Below are 8431 nucleotides of genomic sequence, written 5' to 3'. Positions count from 1 at the left end.
TATATATTATATTATATATATATATATATATAATACAATATATATATATATATATATATATTATATTATATATATATATATTAAATTATATATATATATAGATGTATTATATTAAATATTATATTATTATAATATTATATATAATATATTAATCTTATATTAATCTTATATTATAAGCATTAATACATCAATATCCAACCCACATCCTCTCTCAAGTGTAGAATTTCACAAATGCCTAAATATAATAGTTTTTAATATTTTGGGATTTGATATCCCAAAATTGGTTTTGAAACAAACAAAGTTATCGATTTCTAAAACCTTATATCCCAAAAAAAAGATGGAAACAAGAGAGAGGATTTCACAAATCCTAATAAAATATTATTGTTTTATAATTTAGGGATTCAATATCCCAAAAAAAAGTGAAACAAACAAAGTTATGGATTTTTAAAACCACAAAAAAGCACTTTTTACATCCCAAAACTATCATATCCCAAAAAAAAAGCAAAACAAACACAGAAGAAAAGAAAAAGAGAGAGCTTGTGAGTTGTACAAGTTTGATATTCTCCTCATAGTGAAACCTTTCTCCCGTGGACGTAGGCAAGTTTGCCGAACCACGTTAATCTCGTGTATTAAACTATGTGTTGGCTATTGCTTGTAGGTTCCCTCGACATTCAGTGCTAGAATTGCTGAGAGGAAGAGTGTATATCTCACTTTGTTAAGATATTTCACTTCTGTTCTTGTTTTATTTGTGAAACGAGAATATAAAGGTTGACTTGAGCTTTTGTGAAAACAAAAGCCAGAGCTTTCTCTCAGGTTATATCGCTTCCGCGGCGTGAGGGAGTGACTCTGTGCCCAACAATTGGTATCAGAGTCCTTTATTCAGATTGGAAGTGGTAAAATTTCTGATCTGAGGTGGTGCTTGATTATTGTGTGATAAACACAATGTATTTGTTAAAATTCCTGAGAAAAGCAGTTTTATTAATACAAGCGGAGAATGACGTCTACAAGTAAAACAGTTAAAGTTGGAAAGTACGAGATTGAAAAATTCAATGGGAAGAATGATTTTTCCTATTGGAGGATGCAGATAAAAAATTCGCTGATTTCGTAGAAATTACACAAGACTTTGGTAGGAAAAGAGAAGAAGCATAAAGATATGTCCGATGATGATTGGGAAGAGTTAGATCTCGAAGCACGAGCGTCGATTATCCTATACCTTGAGAGGGATACTGCTTTCTTGGTAGATGGAGAGGAAACGACTGCGGGCGTGTGATCAAAGTTAGAGAGTATCTTCATGGCAAAGAGTCTAACAAATCAGATCTACTTCAAATCCAAATTGTATACTTGCAAAATGGAGGAAGGCTCATCAATTAATCCGGGAGTACATTAACAAGTTCGATAGGATCATATCGGATTTGAAGGACATCTTTATGTGACAGTAGAAGATGAGGATCAATACCAACTTTATTTTGCGCGCACATACATTTTGTCATTTGGAGCATGATGCCTGCTTATGACATCTACTGGCCACAACATAAAATCCCCTATGCAAAATAAATGGTAAGATACTAGAATGCAAGAGCAAAAGATTTAAAAAAAAAAAAATTCAATTCTCGTTACACAGAGTTCTGATCGAGAGGGTCAATACCAACTTAATTTGTTGAGGACAACAACATTGCTGTTATTATTGATGAATATGTGTGCAATTAGGACAATAGTATCCAGTACAATTCTGCTGCTGCTTGTATAAATTTCACACGCCCAGAGAAAACATATGGCCAGGAGCAGCATATAACAAATAATTAAACAGATAACTGCGTAAAAACACAACGAACTCACGTCCAACTGTTCCATTCCCTTCCTTCCCCTTTTCGTAGACGTATTCCAGGAACAACCTAACAGAGAGGAACAGTAAATAGTAAACTAACAAAGTAAAGAAAATATAGCATATACAAATAAGTAATATCCAGTCAAATATCATACACATAACCAAAATAACGTCCACTTATTCTGGCAGCAGCAATTTCATAATTTTCAAAAATTAGGTAAAATACCCGGTGCTTCTAGACGTACTTAATTATGCTAGCTCTTCGCTTCAGGTTCCAGGGTTACGAGTCTTTCTCCATCTGTTACCAGCAACAACAATCTTTATAGCCCCACCCGACTGGTTTCCAACTCCAATATTCACACTGCCCTGCCCTCCCCTTAGAAAATCGTTGTCACGGACAGTCAAATCGGCGTCACGGCCTGAGACGTTTCCCGCACTAATTGAAAGGTCATGTGTCGGATCCACAACGTTGCCATAAACCCGAGCTCTGAAGTCCCTGCAGGCAGAGTTTTCAGATGCGAGATGCACGCTCTCTCGTCCTTGGATCGCTCCGTCTGCAGTGTGGATGGCCATGTCGAGGTCTCGAGCGGAGGCATAGCCCACACCCATCCGGACATTGTTGCTCGACCAATATGATGAGTCGCCCCATGAGTCGGCGTTCTGGTAATATTGTCCGGAATTCGGTGGTGGTGGTCTCCAGTTGGGGCATCCAATTGCGCCACAAGGCCAGGATGGGTGACGGTTTCCCCAACAAGGCTGCCAACAGGGAGTAAACTTAGATATATAGTCAGTATATTTGAACTTGTCTTCTGCCCCTAGCCGAGACTTATTATCGAATGCATAAATTAAGAGAGTGAGAGGAAGAAAGAGAACCATATATGTACGTAGTTTCGCTTGATCTTCTTCTTCTTCTTTCTTCAAGGGTTCGTTCAACTCTAATTTGCAATTTTCACCAAGCACTCGGTGTGGTATTAAAGTAAAGGTTGATATATAGTCCTAAAGATAGAGAGAGCGCGCGCTATAGCTCGTCACCAAATATAATCCATCAACAAATTAACAAATGTAATATAAAAACGACCCGATCCCAGTTTTTTCTTTTCCTTTTCGATGTGATAATCAAATACAGAGAACAGAATCAATCAATCTTCAAGAAAAGGTGAATAACGTACGGGTCCATATCACCTTTGTTTGGCTTTGGTTTTCTTCTCTCATCGCTCACCGACTCGTTTGGTTGTCGAGCACGCTTCCGCACGGCGCGTAACACTATAGCTCGTCACCAAATCCATCAACAAATTAACAAATGTAATATAAAAACGATCCGATTCCATTTTTTTCTTTTTCTTTTCGATATGATAATCAAATACAGAGAACAGAATCAATCAATCTTCAAGAAAAGGTGAATAACGTACGGGTCCATATCACCTTTGTTATCAGATATGTGATGTGGAATCTAAACCAAACCTTTAACAAAGGAATGGTTGTTAATTAATTGCTGAACTTGCCTGCTGTGGTACGTACATAAGTAGGTCACGGGCAAGTGTACGCTTTTGATTATTTTTGTTTAATTAATTTCTTGATTTATGTACCTGGCTCACATTTTGAATGTCCTAGATATTCAATTGGGCCGCAGATGACGTCTTATATATAGTAACCGCTGCGTGCGGTGGGAATTAATTAAAGAGCACATAGTCGGAGATATTTTGCAAGAAGGACGACAATTTTCCTGCCAATATAGTACTTATACGAGTATCTGATTCTCAAATTAGAAGTTATATACTTAGGGATGCCTCAAAATAACGAATTTAAAATACACGTACTATCTTTATCTGTCTATAATTAATTAACGCCACTTACGTACACTAGCTAGTAACAAATTAAGAATCTCTGATCCATATATATATATATCAGTAAGGAACAGAATTAATGCTGTGGACGGGAAAAGCAAATTAATTAGATGGTAATCAGATGCCATGCACACTTGCAATCAATCAATATATTATATATATATATACGCACACAGAGAAGAGAAGCATTGAGATCCAATCAAGTAGAGCCGAGTTGACAAATGAAGATAAGACTTTCCCAAAGTGGAAGGTTGGCGTCCGACCCTTAATTTCGATCGAGAGGAAACATTAATTCATTACTATTATTATTATTCTTTGCCTTCCATTCATCGTAAACATCACTAACAGCTTAATTAATTTTATTCCTTCCTTCTAAAACATCTGATGACAATCAAAATATAGTAAAAAAAATAAAAAACAACAGTAGATTACCTCTCATCCCTCCTCCTTTCGAGTGAGGAGGCGGTGAAAAGGTGCCGTCACCTCCGGTCGTTGGTCGACCACGGTGTTCGCATCGCAACAGTAAATGAGCTTTAATTTTGTTCATAAACCGATACTTTCCAGGGTCCTCAAAACTTCAAACCTGCAGAGAGTAGTTGGGGACGGACGACTAGCCAGGACTTCTCATCGAAGAAACCACGAATTTCTTGGGCCGCAAGTCTTCAACTCAGCCCAATTGGTATGCGCCTCTTGTGGGCTTCCATTGAGTTTTCTTTTTCTTTTTCTTTTCAATTTAGCGTATTTGCAGTTAGGTATCCCCAATATTTACATCATTTCTTGAATTTGATACCGTGAAGTGCTTTTTTTCCAACATACCTAAATTTTCAAAATAACTTGACCTTGCTGCCCACATTAAGTCACTTTAGGGTATCAAGGTTAAAATGGTGAAAACTTTGAGATACTTCAGTCCGCATAACTATTTTTTTAAAAGCAATCCGTGTAAGCTAGATCCTTGCTCTGTATTCACACAAGTGTAATTTTGGGTTCCTAAAGACCTAAGAAGTGGGCCAGCATTTGAGGCATGTTCAATTCTTGGCATTGGATACTTTGACAAATTCATATGCTCCTTATTTCATTGTTAATTTGCTATACAATTTTTTGGAACTAAATGTCGACAGACTAATAAAGCTCAATTTAACGTGTCGGACTCATCTGAGATAAATAAAAAAATCAATAATAAACTGTTGGTATTTTTAGATCTCACAAATATCCTAAAAATCACCAGACGCAGCAAATAGAATCACACCAGATTTAATGTGGAAAACCCTCAACAAGAAAAAAGATCAAAATCAATATATTATCACCTCCAAATTACAATCTTTTACACGGACAAAGACTGCCAAACTCTCTCTCTCTCTCTCTCTCACAATACCCTTGAACGCAGTTACACCCTTTAAAACCCTGATTACAAGAATATGGTCTCTCTCCTTCTCTCTACTCTAAACCCTAGAATAGGAGGTCTTATTTAAAGACACCCCTGACTTGTCCGCCAAGTTAACTTGGCCTCTAACAAAACTACTATGATTGGGCATACCCTTCAAACCTGCATCCGACTTGAAGTTCGAGTCGGTACCCAACATAAACTATAATCATATTTTAGAAAAATTACATGATAGATACATTTTCATGCAATACTTTAAACTTTTTTTTTACCGATGAATAACTGAGTTGAGTATTCCAATAATAAAAGTGTCGATCGTAACCATCGAAAATAAAAAGGGTTTTTCGATATACTAATAAGGAAAGCATGTGCATTGTACGTGCTTGCTATATGAAATTGTCATACATCATAATGTTATTCTCAATTCTCATAAGCCGTCTTGTAGAGATCCCACTAACTACTAATTAATTACTTGATTTGTAGGAATAATTTTAAAATAAACTCAAGAATATGAGGACTTAATAACAATTTTGATGATTTGAGGTACCAACGTCGAAGTAGCTTATGAAACGGATAACAAGACCTAACAGCAATTTCTATAATTTAAAGGACTAACTATAAATATGAAAGATTTGAATGACTGATATAGAAAAAAAATTTGTTCTTTGGTGGCTTATATCATTTTTGTACCTCAAATTTGCCACTTATCACTTTATGCCTCAAAAGCATTCTTCTAACACTTAGGCACCCCAAAGTTTTGATCCTGTTTCACTTGGATACCTGATAGTATTTCTTTAACTTTTTTATACATGAAAGTATTTATTTAACACTTTTGTACCCTAAAGTTCCAATCATTTTTCACCTTTGCACACTGAATCTAGATGTTGTTATACTTTTTGTTAAATTTATATCACCCCCTTAGTATGTGATTTGCATGTGATATATTAGATCCATTCTACCCCGTCGCCAAGCACGTGATAAAAGTGCATGTCATGAATTTTTTTTCCATCAATGGATCATATGGTTCTAATGGATATTGTTGCACTCAAAATATCTTAGGAATATTGATTTTCTAAGTTTCTTATGTTTACTGTTATAGAATGGTGCACATTGAATTTCTATTAGGACCCTCAATTCTTAGAAGGCGTTTCAAATACATTGCTCTAGTTATTATTTTATTTTTGATTTGAAGCATTCAATTCAAAATAACTTAAGAATCAATGGACCTAATAGAAATTTAATATGATTTGAGGGACTAATTCAAAATATCTTAAGAAATTAGTGTCTTGATAGCAATTTAACTGCTTTGAAGTGCTAATGTCAAATATGAAAGTTTAAGAGACTAATATAGAAAAAACCTTTCTGCTTATTTTGTGGTTTATTTTCACCTTTGTACCTATAGAAGTTTATCCACCTTTTAACTTTGATGCCTCAAAGTATTTTTTTTTTTTTCACTTAAAAACCTTAACTTTCTATCTTTTCTACCCTTTGGCGCGCACCTACGATTATTTCCTTAACACTTTAATACCCTTAGTTTTAAATTACATTTTTTCTTTGGTACCTCGTCCATATTTCATTAGAATAATTCTATTAAATATTTATCACATCCTTAGCCTATGATTAGCATATAATTAATGCATCCCGGTCACTAAGCATGTGATACAAACTTAACAAAACATTGAAAGGAATATAGACATGAGCATCAAAATCAAATTTGAAAGAAACTTTGTTACTTCGTGATTGATTTTTAGTTGAGGAAAAAATAGATGAAGCGAATATAGATGTACTTATATATATTTTTTAATTGCATGGAAAAGAGGATTAAAATCATGCATGTGCCTTCATGGGGCCGACCATCTTTTGCGGGCTATGGTTCCCCAAGCAGGTTGGTGGCACCTAAAGGCTTTTTCATATAATAACTAATAACACGTACCCCGCCTAGCATTGCTAGGTATTTCTAAAATTTCCCCTCCAGGGCTTAATAATTTTGAAATTTTCCACTCAAATTGCGTTCTCCCCTCAATTTCATCCCCCACTAAGGGTCCGTTTGGTTAGAATTTTTTTTTTCTCTTGAAAGTCTGCCAAAGCGTCACTTCTTTGACATGCTTTCAGCAAAATCGCCTCTAAAAGAGGCGATTTTGCTTGAAAGCCTGTCAAAAAGTGACACTTTTGACAGGCTTTCAAGAGAGCATTTTTCTCAAAAACAGGGAACCAAACAGCCCCTAACTACAGTAAAATTTTTGGCAGATCTGAGTGGTAAGTTACCTTTTTATCCCTAGTATAGTTATTTTGAGAATTGAAAATGAGGAAAGCTAAGTATAACCCATTACAATTCCAAACAATTAATGATACTCATTTTTCATAAGATTAATTGTTACAGGTTCAATCTTCTGCGCATTGCTAGTAGATACATTTGCTTCAAATTGTATGTAGCCAGAGGATATATTGATGAAGCTTATTTTTACGGTTGATGTTTTTTAATTTTTTGTGATGTAAAGATTTATTTCTATCACCATACTTGATCGGATACCAGAGAAGCGGTTATCTGAACTGGGTGAAGCCTGAATCACTGTAAATTGAAGGGTTGAGAATTTGAATCCCAGATAAAAATCAGACCACAATTTTTCTTTAGAAAGCAAAGCAAAATACAGATAGCCTCATAGCTAGTTTGTGGTGTTAATTCAGTAGTCTCATAATTGAAGAGAACGAGTGTTGCTTTGCGTCACGCTGATGTTATATGATTTTCATTTTTCATTTATTTATTTTTTATTTTTGGGATAAACCGGAAACATGATCATGGCCGAAGTGAACGTTGCTGCCTTGCCTGATCTGATGGTGGGCCTCACTTCATAGTTCGTTGGGCCTAAGTAAAATGAGATATCAAAGGCAATTAATTAACAGTGACCTTATGTATCATGTCAAACCCCATTTTATCTAGAAATTGAGATGAATATAAGGTGAGGGCTGACTATCCCTCGCCCCTAATGCAAGTTTCTCCTCGTTGCCTAAAAGAGAGAGAGAGAGAGAGAGAAAAGAAAAAGAAAAAAAAGGATAAAGGAAAAAGAAAAATCCGCTCCTTTCGAAAAAAAAAACATAGGAAAAAGCATCCCTAATGCTGACACCTAATATTTTTATATTATAATTACCGTTAAAAATTTTGTGCGGTGCCACTGAAGGAAAGCGCAGTGCGCATTTTTTCGAGCGCCCCCCGCCCCCCCTCAATATTTCTCAGCCGTACAAAATCCCTCATTCGCATTTTCTCATCTGCTTTCATTAAAATCGGGTCCTATTAATAATAATTCGACGGCAGCGAGAGAAAGGCACACAGCCTTTTGCTTCAAAAAGTGATGCGGTGAGGTTCTCCACCGTCGATTAGGGTTC

This window comes from Asparagus officinalis, chromosome 9 (assembly GCF_001876935.1).
Source record: "Asparagus officinalis chromosome 9, Aspof.V1, whole genome shotgun sequence".
Classification (NCBI taxonomy): Eukaryota; Viridiplantae; Streptophyta; class Magnoliopsida; order Asparagales; family Asparagaceae; genus Asparagus; species Asparagus officinalis.
This window is presented reverse-complemented; position numbering follows the sequence as displayed.